Source organism: Anomaloglossus baeobatrachus, chromosome 8 (genome assembly GCF_048569485.1).
Source record: "Anomaloglossus baeobatrachus isolate aAnoBae1 chromosome 8, aAnoBae1.hap1, whole genome shotgun sequence".
Lineage (NCBI taxonomy): Eukaryota > Metazoa > Chordata > Amphibia > Anura > Aromobatidae > Anomaloglossus > Anomaloglossus baeobatrachus.
Window position 1 is genome coordinate 140,140,705 of NC_134360.1, and position 13,193 is coordinate 140,153,897.

Sequence of the window (13,193 nt, forward strand, 5' to 3'; positions counted from 1 at the left end):
ATCTAATGGATGCGCCACTTCTGGGGCGGCTGCGGCCTGCTATTTTTAGGCTGGGGAGAGTCCAATAACCATGGACCTCCCTAGTCTGAGAATATCAGGCCTCAGCTGTCTGCTTTACCTTGGCTGGTAATCCAATTTTGGGGGACCCCTACGTGTTTTTTTTTTTTAATTATTTATTTAATTTAAAATAACAGTGTGGGGTGCCCTCAGTTTTGGATTACCAGCCAAGGTGAGGTTGCCAGCTGTGGCCTGCAGGCTGCAGCCGTCTGCTTTACCCTAGCTGGCTACAAAACTAGGGGGAACCCTACGTCATTTTTTTTTCATTTTTTTGGCTAACTACAAAGCTAAGCACCCCTTAGTGCCACATGAAAGGCACCAAAGGGTGCTCCACTTTTTCTCCACTTTTTCTCCACTTTTTCTCCACTTTTTCTTCACTTTTTCTTCACTTTTTCTCCACTTTTTATCCATTTTTTCTCCACTTTTTCTCCACTTTTTCTCCGTTTTTCTATGGTCGGTCTACCCATTAGCTCTGCCATGCATAGTGTAGCTCTACACCTACTGCACATGTTACTTTATGATTGACATCTCTTTCGTACCAGAGCTGTCTAAGCCTACTCTGACCCCATATTTGTCATTACTATATTGTCCTTGTACTGTATTATGACATTTGTATCATGTGTTTCATTTCTTGCTGTGTTGCAATTTTTTTGCTGAATCTCAATTGTACCTCTACATTGTTCGAGTTTATGTTATTGTTCTCTCACTCTTATGTGATACTGATTATTGTCATTTTTCATGATTACATGCAGATAAGTCCAATCTGACGAAGGCTCAGGCCGAAACGTCATTTGTAACTTGTTTTGGACAAAAACATATATGCTTATGAAAAAAAAATTTTTCTTAATACGGACCAATAAAGAGTGATTTTGCATTACTATCCGTTGTGACTTACTGACTTAGTCTGGGAGATTTAGAGTGCCGAGGCTACTCACTAATTTTATCTATTATTACCTCTGAGCACCTATATACTAGTGAGCAGAGCTTCCTCTACAGTAGTTCTCCTGATTAGGCATGCCCTTACCTCATGAGCAGGGCATTGCAGCTTTGGTAGCAACCATTACGACATGGACTCTGCTGCTGTGGACCCGGGGAGAGTGAGTGCAGATTCATTGCACCCACACTCCTCACATGAAGGGTCCGCACTCCTAGAAAATGGGGGATACGTTCCCTGAGTGTCTCCCCCCCATATTCTAGACGGTCCAGTGTCGTCGTGGGACCCCTTTATTTCTTTTCTTACAATAAATTGGTGAAATAGGAAATGTTTTGGGGACTGTTTTTTCAAATAAATTTCTTTTGTCGATTTTTTTTTGTTAGTACTGACAGTTTATGATGTTGGGTATCTAATAGACGCCATGACATCACAAACTGCTGGGCTTGATCTCAGGTGACTTTACAGCTAGTATCAACCCGATTTATTACCCCGTTTGCCACTGCACCAGGGCACAGGATGAGCTGGGGTGAAGCGCCAGGATTGGCGCATCTAGTGGATACGCCACGTCTGGGGTGCCTGCGGCCTGCTATTTTTAGGCTGTGAAGGCCCAATAACTATGGACCTTCCCACCCTGAGAATACCAGACCACAGCTGTCCGCTTTACCTTGGCTGGTGATCCAATTTGGGGGGGACCCTACTTTTATTGTGTAATTATTAATATTTATAAAATAATTATAAAAAAGAGCCTCAGGGGACCTCCACATTGGATCCCCAACCACGGTAAAGCTGCCAGCTGTGGTTTTCAGGCTACAGCCGTCTGCTTTACCCTAGCTGGCTATCAAAAATGGGGGGACCCAGCGTCATTTTTTTTTTAACTATTTTTTAAATAGAAAAAATTAATGGGCTTCCCTGTATTTTGATTGCCAACCAAGGTAACGGCAGGCAGACTGGGGTGGCAACCCATAGCTGTCTGCTTTATCTGTGCTGAGAATCAAAAATACCGCAGACCGCTACGTCATTTTTTTAAAGATTTATTTTTACAGCACTGTGATGTCCAGCAATCAAAATACAGGGAAGCCCATTTTGTTTTTAGTTATTTAAATAAATAATTAAAAAAAATATATATGGCCTCCCGCTGCATTTTTTGTATTGCTAGGTAAGGGTAATCCAAGCAGCTACTGGCTGCTAACCCCCACTGCTTGGTGTTACCTTCACTGGCAATGGAAAATCCAGGGAAGCATTTTTTATTTTTTTTGCCAAAAAACTACAAGAAAAGGACGTGAGCTTCGCCATATTTTTGTATGCTAGCCAGGTATAGCAGGCAGGTGCTGGAAGAGTTGGATACAGCGCCAGAAGATGGCGCTTCTATGAAAATGCCATTTTCTGAGGCGGCTGCAGACTGCAATTCGCAGCAGTGGGGCCCAGAAAGCTCAGGCCAACCTGTGCTGCGGATTCCAATCCCCAGCTGCCTAGTTGTACCTGGCTGGACACAAAAATGGGGCGAAGCCTACGTCATTTGTTTTCTAATTATTTCATGAAATTCATGAAATAATAAAAAAAGGGCTTCCCTTTATTTTTGGTTCCCAGCCGGGTACAAATAGGCAACTGGGGGTTGGGGGCAGCCGTACCTGTCTGCTGTACCTGGCTAGCATACAAAAATATGGCGAAGCCCACATAATTTTTTCAGGGGGCAAAAAACTTCTGCATACAGTCCTGGATGGAGTATGCTGAGCCTTGTAGTTCTGCAGCTGCTGTCTGTCTGTATGAAGAAGAGCAGACAGCAGCTGCAGAACTACAAGGCTCAGCATACTCCACCCAGGACTGTATGCAGAATTTTTTTGCCCACCAAAAAAATGACGTGGGCTTCGCCATATTTTTGTATGCTAGCCAGGTACAGCAGGCAGCCACGGGCTGCCTCCAACCCCCAGTTGCCTATTTGTACCCGGCTGGGAACCAAAAATATAGGGAAGCCCATTTTTTTTAATTATTTCACTTATTTCATGAAATAATTAAAAAACAAATGACGTGGGCTTCGCCCCATTTTTGTGTCCAGCCGGGTACAACTAGGCAGCTGGGGATTGGAATCCGCAGCACAGGTTAGCCCGAGGTTTCTGGGCGCCTCTGCTGCGAATTTCAGTCCGCAGCCATCCCAGAAAATGGCGCTCTCATAGAAGCGCCATCATCTGGCGCTGTATCCAACTCTTCCAACAGCCCTGGAGCCGGGTGGCTTGTTGGGTAATCATGAGTTAATACTGGCTTTGTTTTACTAGCCAGTATTAAGCCAGAGATTCTTAATGTCAGGCACGTTTGACCCGGCCATTAAGAATCTCCAATAAAGGGTTAAAAAAAACACCACACAGAGAAAAAATACTTTAATAGAAATAAATACACAGACACATTAGAGACTCCATCTTTATTACCCCCTGTCAGCCCTCCACGATCCTGCTCTTCTGTCTTCTTTCTTTCTAGTGTAGTAGTAGTGACGATTGTAGTGAGGATGAGTTTACCCAGCTCATCACTTGGGGCTGGGGAACCTCATCCTCACTACAATCCTCACTAGTGTAGTAGTAGTGATGATTGTAGTGAGGATGAGTTTACCCAGCTCATCACTTGGGGCTGGGGAACCTCCATCCTCACTACAATCCTCACTAGTGTAGTAGTAGTGACGATTGTAGTGAGGATGAGTTTACCCAGCTCATCACTTGGGGCTGGGGAACCTCCATCCTCACTACAATCCTCACTAGTGTAGTAGTAGTGACGATTGTAGTGAGGATGAGTTTACCCAGCTCATCACTTGGGGCTGAGGAACCTCCATCCTCACTACAATCCTCACTAGTGTAGTAGTAGTGACGATTGTAGTGAGGATGAGTTTACCCAGCTCATCACTTGGGGCTGGCGAACCTCATCCTCACTACAATCCTCACTAGTGTAGTAGTAGTGACGATTGTAGTGAGGATGAGTTTACCCAGCTCATCACTTGGGGCTGGGGAACCTCCATCCTCACTACAATCCTCACTAGTGTAGTAGTAGTGACGATTGTAGTGAGGATGAGTTTACCCAGCTCATCATTCGGGGCTGAGGAACCTCATCCTCACTACAATCCTCACTAGTGTAGTAGTAGTGACGATTGTAGTGAGGATGAGTTTACCCAGCTCATCACTTGGGGCTGAGGAACCTCCATCCTCACTACAATCCTCACTACAATCGGGAAGCAGCGTGCAGCCTTCACTCCGTAAGTGATCAGTGCTGCTAGCGGTAACGCTGATAGACGCGCTACCATAGCAACGGTGCTCTCGGAGCCGCGGTTAGCGGTGACGTCACCGCTAACTGCGTTGCTATGGCAACCTCCGTTAATGACCGGCTGTGTCAGCCGGTCCCTAACGGAATGGGGAGTCGACCGTGTGCTAGAGCATGTCGCCGGTACACGGCGATACACATATGTGCACCGTGTACCGGAGAGATGCACTCGCAGGTCCTACATGACGCGTCATAGTCATGTGACCAGTCTGTAGCCAATGAGATAATAGCCACGTGACTGGTCACATGGCTATTTTGACGTCACGATAGGTCCTGCTTCACTGCTGCAGTGCCGGTAACCGGGAGCATTCAGCGATCATCGGATGGAATAGCGGCAGGAGACAGAGTGCAGAAGGGATCGCGGGGACCGGTAAGTGTTATGGCAATGTTTATTAACTGTTTGTGTACATTTATAATGCATTTTTATGTGTTTGTGATTGCATCCCATTATAGCCTATAGGTTCGAGTTTGGTTCGTCGAACCGAACTCGAACGGGACCCCCGTTCGGCGAACCGAACTCGAGCCGAACCGCGACCGGTTCGCTCATCTCTACTGCTGACATCTGCGCCGAGTTGCTCTGCGTGTAGCAGGTGCAACTTCATCTAGGGCGCTCTGTAGGGTTTCATTGTAATGTTTTACAGCAGAATCAGGACATGAGAGGGAGGATATTGGGGCCAGTGATGACTGCAACTTCTGGATGCATAGTCACTTTAAACAATGTTTCTGTTTCTCTTCACTTTCACCCCAATAATACTCCACTTTTTACTTACCATTCTTATCCCTTCACCCAGTAATGAACTATTCACCTCTCCCTCCATCCTCCTCACTAGAGTTGAGTGCGGTTCAAGGTTCGAGGTTCGCCAGTTCGCGGTTCGAGTGATTTTGGGGGGTGTTCTCGATCAAACTAGAACTCGAGCTTTCTGCTAAAAGCTTGACAGTTCGAGTTACGTTCGAGAACGGTTCTAGCAGCAAAAGCAGGGCTCTTTACAGCGACAGTGTGCAGGGAGCCATTGCTGGCAGCCTGCGGTAAGCTGGTAACAAAGATAAACATCGGGTATCCAAGCAAAGCGCTTTGGTTAGTAACCCGATATTTAGCCTGGTTACGCGTGCAGGGAGCCGACACTTCCCCGCTAGGCTCCGCCCCCTCCTGCACTCAGCATGTACACACACACACTCACACTCACCTGTCCCCAGCCATGCAGTCCCTGGCACTGACGTCCTCAGCGCCACATGGCCCCGCTAGGCTCCACCCACTTCGCACTCCGCCGCCCGCACACATGGCCCTGCTAGGTTACGCCCACCTCGCACCCACACACATAGCCCACTAGGCTCCGCCCACCTCACACCCGCACACATTACCCCGCTAAGCTCCGCCCACCTCGCACCGAACACATAGCTCTGCCCACCTCGCACCGCACACATTACCCCGCTAGGCTCCGCCCACCTGGCACCCGCACACATTACCTCGCTAGGCTCTGCCCACCTCGCACCCGCACACATTAGCTCGCTAGGCTCCGCCTACCTCACACCCACACACATAGCCCCACTAGGATTCGCTCACCTCTCACCCGCACACATTACCCTGCTGGGCTCCGCCCACCTCGCACCGCACACATTACCCCGCTAGGCTCCGCCCACCTCGCACCTGCACACATTACCTCGCTAGGCTCTTCCCACCTCGCACAAGCACATGGCCCTGCTTGGCTCCGCCCACCTCGCACCAGCACACATTACCCCGCTAGGCTCCGCCCACCTTGCACCCGCACATATTACCTCGCTAGGCTCTGCCCACCTCGCACAAGCACACATTACCCCGCTAGGCTCCGCCCACCTCGCACCCACACACATTACCTCGCTAGGCTCTGCCCACCTTGCACCACACACATGGCTCCGCTTGGCTCCACCCACCTCGCACAAGCACACATTACCCTGCTAGGCTCCGCCCACCTCACACCCGCACACATTACCCCGCTAGGCTCCGCCCACCTCACACCTGCACACATTACCCTGCTACGCTATGCCCACCTCGTACCGCACACATTGCCCCGCTAGGCTCCGCCCACCTCGCACCCGCACACATTACCACACTAGGCTCCGCCCACCGCCCCTCCGCACACATTAGCTATCTAGGCTCCGCCCACCTCGCACCGCACACATGGCCCCGCTCGGCTTACCTGCGGTGATGAAGTCCTGCCCTCCCGACCTCAGCGCTGACACTGTTCTCCATGGCTGCCGCTTCACATCTGTCACTGCAGCCCGAGACTGTCACTAGCGGTGACGTCACGGGCCGCTCGCGATACTTGGCTGTGAAGGTCAATGAACTCAGTGACAGGTCTGCTATCAGCAGTGCAGGAGATCAGCGCAGGTAATGTACCTCGCTGACAGCAGCACTTGTCATCCCCTGCAGTGACCTGGGCTGACCCATTGATGTTAGCTCAGGTCACTGCATTGCTCTCCCAGCCAATGGGGAACATCCTGCTCTTCATTGACTGGTACACTGACTATGGTATGGATCGTCATGGGAACCGCTTGGATTACAGCAGACCTGGATTTGTTTTTCTTTCTAATAAATTGGTGAAAGAGGCAATGTGTTGGGCAGTGTTTTTTCAAATAAAAATGTGTTTGTCGTCTATTTTTTTTATTACTGACTGGGTTAGTGATGTCGGGTATCTGATAGATGCCTGACCTCACCAACCCCAGGGCTTGATGCCAGGTGACATTACACATCTGGTATTAACCCCATATATTACCCCGTTTGCCACCGCACCAGGGCACGGGATGAGCTGGGGCGAAGCACCAGGAGTGGTGCATCTAATGGATGCGCCACTTCTGGGGCGGCTGCAGCCTGCTATTTTTAGGCTGGGGAGTGTCCAATAACAGTGGACCTCCCTAGTCTGAGAATATCAGACCACAGCTGTCTGCTTTACCTTGGTTGGTGGTCCAATTTTGGGGGGGACCCCTACGTGTTTTTTTTTTTTTAATTATTTATTTAATTTAAAATAACAGCGTGGGGTGCCCTGAGTTTTGGTTTACCAGCCAAGGTGAAGCTGCCAGCTGTGGTCTGCAGGCTGCAGCCAATATTAATACACTGCACTCTCATATATATTTGAAGTAGAAGAAAGACTTGAACAAAGTTGATTCCTTTAGCAAAAACGTGGAAATTTATTTATACAGTGACAAGGGAGGAAGACGTTTCGGCCTAAATACGGGCCTTTCTCACGCCGGGTCACTATGGAGGGGGGAACAAAAGTAATAATCAATTTTTTACAATATTATACAAAATTTACATATATACAGGTATATCACACAAAATTTAAGTAGAACAACCCATGAAGGGAATGAAGTGTATTTATATAGATACAACGATGACAGATACAGGCAAAAGGCAACTCTGCCATGTAGAATTATACCAAATATAAGGCAGTGCTATAAAGAAGACAGCAAGATGAGCATAAATGGCATACCTCTACTAGAAAAAGACAGTTTCTCTCAAGAATATTTGCTTTATTCTATGTAGTCTGCAATTGCAGGGATAAGAGATGAATAGAGAGGAACTCCACCCAGGGTATGTTTGAATAGAGGTCACAGGAGAAGAGCTCTGTAGATAAAATGGTATGTGCATGAGTAAATAACATGTAACCGAGAGTAGAGGTTTCTAGATCTGTCTCAGTACCTGTTTTGCATATTCATTACATACGAACTGTTCAGGTGTGGATGTACGTCCTTTGCAGTAGATGTGGAAATACGGGAAAAATTCCCTGATATGTTGCACCTTAAAGGATATAGAGTAAGTTATTTATAAGACTAAGACGTGTACTGGTTCCTATTTATTGCATCACTCAGTAAAAATACCTGGTAGTTGTAGTAGATGGGGACAGCCGTACAGGGAGAGTTTATAGTATACAACGTGTATTCATTACATACGGGCCGTTCAGGTGTGGACATATGTCTTTTGCGGAAGACGTAGTGGTTAGGGAAAAATCCCTTGATAAGTTGCACCTTAGTAGATATAAAGCAAGTTATAAATGAAACACAAGCATGTACTGGGTCTTAATTATTGCATCACTACTTTAGCTACCTGCTGGTTGCGGTGGATAGGGCCAGCCGTATAAGGGCAGATTTTTGTTATGGTATACTGAGGAGTGCTTCCATCTACAATCAAAGTCATAATAGCCAATATTATACAGATGTAAAAGGCAATGTATGCATATGGGGGTGCATCTGAGTCAAACATATGATCACAAGGTATGAACACAGTCCCATCTTGCTAGTTTGCATTAAGGTGAACAGGAAATGCCAAGGAACAAAGACATACTACCTGTGTACTGCACATGAGAGATTTGGTGTATAAGGGTGGAATGCGAGAAGTCCTCTAAAAGGTAAGAGAGACAAAGTCTAGTTTAGGGTAGCGATATGGTTTGGCTGAGTGTCAAAGGAGCTGTCAACATACCTTATTGCCGCCTTCCCAGGTTATGGCTCGAGTGTGTTATGTGTCAGGATCTGCCGGCTTTTAATGCCGTGACCCGGAAGTGCCGTTCGCCGTTTGCGCATGCGCAGTGGTAGTCGGCGTTGCTACTAGAATATCTGTGGTTACCGTTAGGTATAGAAGAAAAGCGCCCGCGCATGCACAGTGCGGTAAATTCCGGACTTAGACACAGGAGGAGCATACAGCAACACTGGGAAGGCGTTGTAGATGTAGGTATATGTAAATAAGTGGTATGATTAGGCTGCTGGTTTCAGAGGTCAGAGATGGAGAGGGAGAGAGAGAATGTTAGTAAAAATAGTTATTTAGGAGTACAATAGTGAAAAGAGGATGTAGTTAAGTCAGTATAAGGAAGGCAGTAGAATCATAATTGGTATACAAACAGATTGGCTGACCCTTCTAACACATCAGTATATGGAAGACAATGGATTAATGCTAGGTATACAGATAGTTTGGCAGATCTATCCTAGACAAACAATATTTAAACTAAGTTGTAGTAGAACATAGTACGGTCCTGTCATTTCACATAAAATGCTGCGTAGTACACTTGCTTTATAATGTATAGGTCCAGGAGGAGGATATGATCTAGAATTAATAATTGGTTAGACATATTTCCACTATATTTCATTTCATTTCTGAGAAGAACAAGGTAGGGTCCCAACATGCTAAAGAGTATACAAGATCGCATACTATGAATTATATAGAAGTGCAATTTTTATACGTTACCATCTATGGAGAAGTGCACGATGTGGGAAGAGAGAAGAGAAAGGGTGACATCTTTCAAGTTTTCTGTAAGCAATACAGTCTAGTTAGTACATGGTAGTAATCATAAAGTCTATCACAGGAATAAGTCACAGGGAGTAACTATATACTTTACATTGGCCAATCTAGCTCTCTATTTAGGCCTTTGGGGGTTAGTGTCTGTAACTTGTGGATCCAAAAGCTCTCCCTTCTTCTGAGGAGCTCGATGTGATTGCCGCCCCTCCTTGGTCTATGGACTTTCTCAATCACTTGGTAGCGTAACTGTGCTATTGTATGTTTTGCCTCATGGAAGTGATGAGGGATTGGTAGCCATAGTTTGCCACACCTAATGGTGGATTTATGGCTAGCAATACGATCACCCATGTGCTGAATGGTTTCCCCTATGTAGAGGAGGCCGCAGGGGCACTTAATGAGATATATGACAAAATTACTCTCACACGTGAAGTGTTCCTTAATGTAAAAGCTCTTCCCAGACCTAGGGTGCGTAAAGTGATCCCCTTTAATCACATTGGAGCACGACAGGCAGTTTAAACAGGGAAAGGTTCCGGTTCGTTTTGGTGCCAGGAACGTCTGTGTGTCTAGTTTTTTGTCACTGCCTACGTCTGCTCTAACTAAAGAGTCCTTGATGTTTTTGGGTCTTTTTTTGCACATGATGGGGGGAAGTAGAAAGGTGTCAATTTGTGGATAGGCTTTCCTCAGAAGGGGCCAGTGGCGGGTGATAATGTTATAAATTTTTGGCATGGAAGGATGAAAGGTGTGAACAAATGGTACTCTATCAGGAAGTATTCTATTTCTTTCTTCTGGAGTGGTGGTCAACGCCATCCCCTTCTCAGTTTCCAATAGTGCCTTTGGGTAATTCCGTTCGCGGAACCTTTCTGACATTTCCTCTATCCTCTCCTTCTTTGTGACTTCATCAGACACAATCCTTGTGACTCTTTTAAATTGCGACCTAGGCAGGCTATTTTTTGTGGATTTAGGGTGACAGCTGCTGTAGAGCAACATACAGTTACGATCCGTGGGCTTGCGGTACAGATCTGAGGAAAGAATACCCAAATGATCCTTCTTGATACATGTGTCAAGGAAGTTGATACTCTCAGAGTGGTAACTTAGTGAAAATTTTAGTTCTGGCCATATGGTATTGATGTGTTTGTCAAAAGACACCAGGCTATCGAGATCACCCTGCCAAATACAAAAGACATCATCTATGTAGCGGACCCATAGATGGGAATGCTCATCAAAGGACGGATAAGAGTATATGTAGCGTCCTTCAAAATAGTCCATATAGAGATTAGCATAAGCCGGGGCCATGTTCGAGCCCATAGCGGTCCCATGCGTCTGGACGTAGTAGTCGTCCTTAAACAAGAAATAATTTTCATGTAGGACTATTTCCAGGAGGCCTACAGTGAAATCAATAGATTCCTGGCTAAGACTGGTTTTATCGAGTGCTAGTTTAGTGGCCATGATCCCTTTTTCATGCGAGATTGACGTGTACAAACTACGTACGTCCCAGGTGCACAGAATACTAGTGGGGGGAACCTGCCTTAGCTCTCTAATTTTCTGTAGAAAATTGTTGGTATCCAAGATATACGACTTAGTATTTTTAGTTAGTGGAGTGAGAATTTTTTCTAGGTAAATGGACAAAGGTGCTAATATAGATTCAGTCGAAGCTACTATGGGCCGGCCGGGAGGATTAGAAAGTGACTTATGAATTTTAGGTAGAACGTAGAAAACAGGAGTTATTGGATGTAATTTAGTCAAAAAGGTGCACGTCTTTTGATCAATAGTACCGTTATCAACATATATAGCTAAAAATTGTTTAATCCTCTGTTGTATTTTAAAGACTGGGTCAAAAGGTAGTTTTTGGTAGATATTGGGGTCTTCTAGTTGGCGTTTGACCTCTCTAATATACTCGTGGGTATTCTGTATTACAATTGCACCCCCTTTATCCGCAGGCTTTATAATTATCTCCTTATTGTTTTTTAAGGAGGTTATGGCCGATCATTCAGAGGCATTCAAGTTGTTACGTGTTGGGAAAAAACCAAGTGCATGCTCATGGATGTTATCCTTAATGTCCCGGTCTACTAGGGTTATGAATGTTTCTGTTGCATGGTGTGTTCTTGGGGGCATGTACTGACTAGGGTTACGCAAACCTAATGTTTTTATACTGATGTACTCGGAGGGTGAGGGTGCATCCATAGTTATATTGGGATTGAGGCCAAAGTGTGTTTTTAACCTAATTAATCTATAGAATTTCTGTAGATCGTTTTCTAAAGAAAAGGCATCCCATTTAGGTGTAGGACAGAAGGTTAAACCCTTGTTGAGTACAGCGAGTTCATTAGGGGCTAGAGTGTAACTAGAAATATTAACGACTAAATTGGGACCCTCACCTGTGACCGAAGCGTCATTCCCCAATCTCCTCCTCCTCGACCTCCTCGTGGGTTTCCTCTTTTCTTCCCGCGTCCTAAAAAAGAAACGGAATTTGTTCGGCTGCCACTTGATTCGCTCCCTGAGCTTACGGATGGGTTGTAAGAGGGTTGTCTGTGCCATGGTCTTGTATTGTTCAGTGACCAGTCGTTCCATCTATAAACCCGATTTTGCAAGTAATCGTCGGTGTCCCTTTGGAATTTTTGTCTTTTCTTGTCTTCCAGGTTCCTCCTAAATTCTTTCAGTGCGTCCTCTGTTTTATTCTTAAGGGTAGTAAGATCACTCGGGGTCAGTCTGTCCGCCAGTTGTGCCTCGATACTTTGAATCTTGTCCTTGGATTCCTTTATAGCGGTTTGTAAATATTCAATAGTTAGAACTATCAGGTCTAGTGAGCACTTATTAAGTATTTGCTGATATTTCTTACAATAGTCATCAATATTGGCAAAAAGGGTGGGTTTCAAATGACTTCTTAAGCCTCTGGGAATACGATTCTGTCGGTGGTACTCCGCCAAGGTTGTGCAGTGCAGGTCCAGGGATATGAATGTCTGGTTCTCCTTCTCCCAGTCCCTGGTTCTGACTTCTCTGATTGGAGTTTTCAAGAACTCAGTAGAGTTGGTGACTTGTGCCAATATACTGAGGCTCGTTGATTCATCATACGCAAATGTTTCAGCTGACATGGGTAGGTCGGTGCAGCAACCAAGCGATATGCTATATTCAAAAAAATTATGGTGTGCTCCAACCAAAATCAAAGTTAGTGAGGTGCAAGTGAGAGGACCGTGGTCCTGGTTATCAGCCAATATTAATACACTGCACTCTCATATATATTTGAAGTAGAAGAAAGACTTGAACAAAGTTGATTCCTTTAGCAAAAACGTGGAAATTTATTTATACAGTGACAAGGGAGGAAGACGTTTCGGCCTAAATACGGGCCTTTCTCACGCCGGGTCACTAGGGAGGGGGGAACAAAAGTAATAATCAATTTTTTACAATATTATACAAAATTTACATATATACAGGTATATCACACAAAATTTAAGTAGAACAACCCATGAAGGGAATGAAGTGTATTTATATAGATACAACGATGACAGATACAGGCAAAAGGCAACTCTGCCATGTAGAATTATACCAAATATAAGGCAGTGCTATAAATAAGACAGCAAGACAAGCATAAATGGCATACCTCCACTAGAAAAAGACAGTTTCTCTCAAGAATATTTGCTTTATTCTATGTAG

General features: G+C 45.5%; 1 long non-coding RNA gene across 1 annotated transcript; it reads right to left on the reverse strand.

The window, feature by feature from the left end:
• Nucleotides 1–9,496: 9,496 nt before the first annotated feature.
• LOC142249696 (uncharacterized) lies at nt 9,497–11,979 on the reverse strand. Its single transcript, XR_012725092.1, has 2 exons — nt 11,921–11,979; nt 9,497–9,560 (listed from the first exon to the last, which is right to left on the reverse strand). It is a non-coding gene; the product is annotated as an uncharacterized LOC142249696 (long non-coding RNA).
• Nucleotides 11,980–13,193: the final 1,214 nt, after the last annotated feature.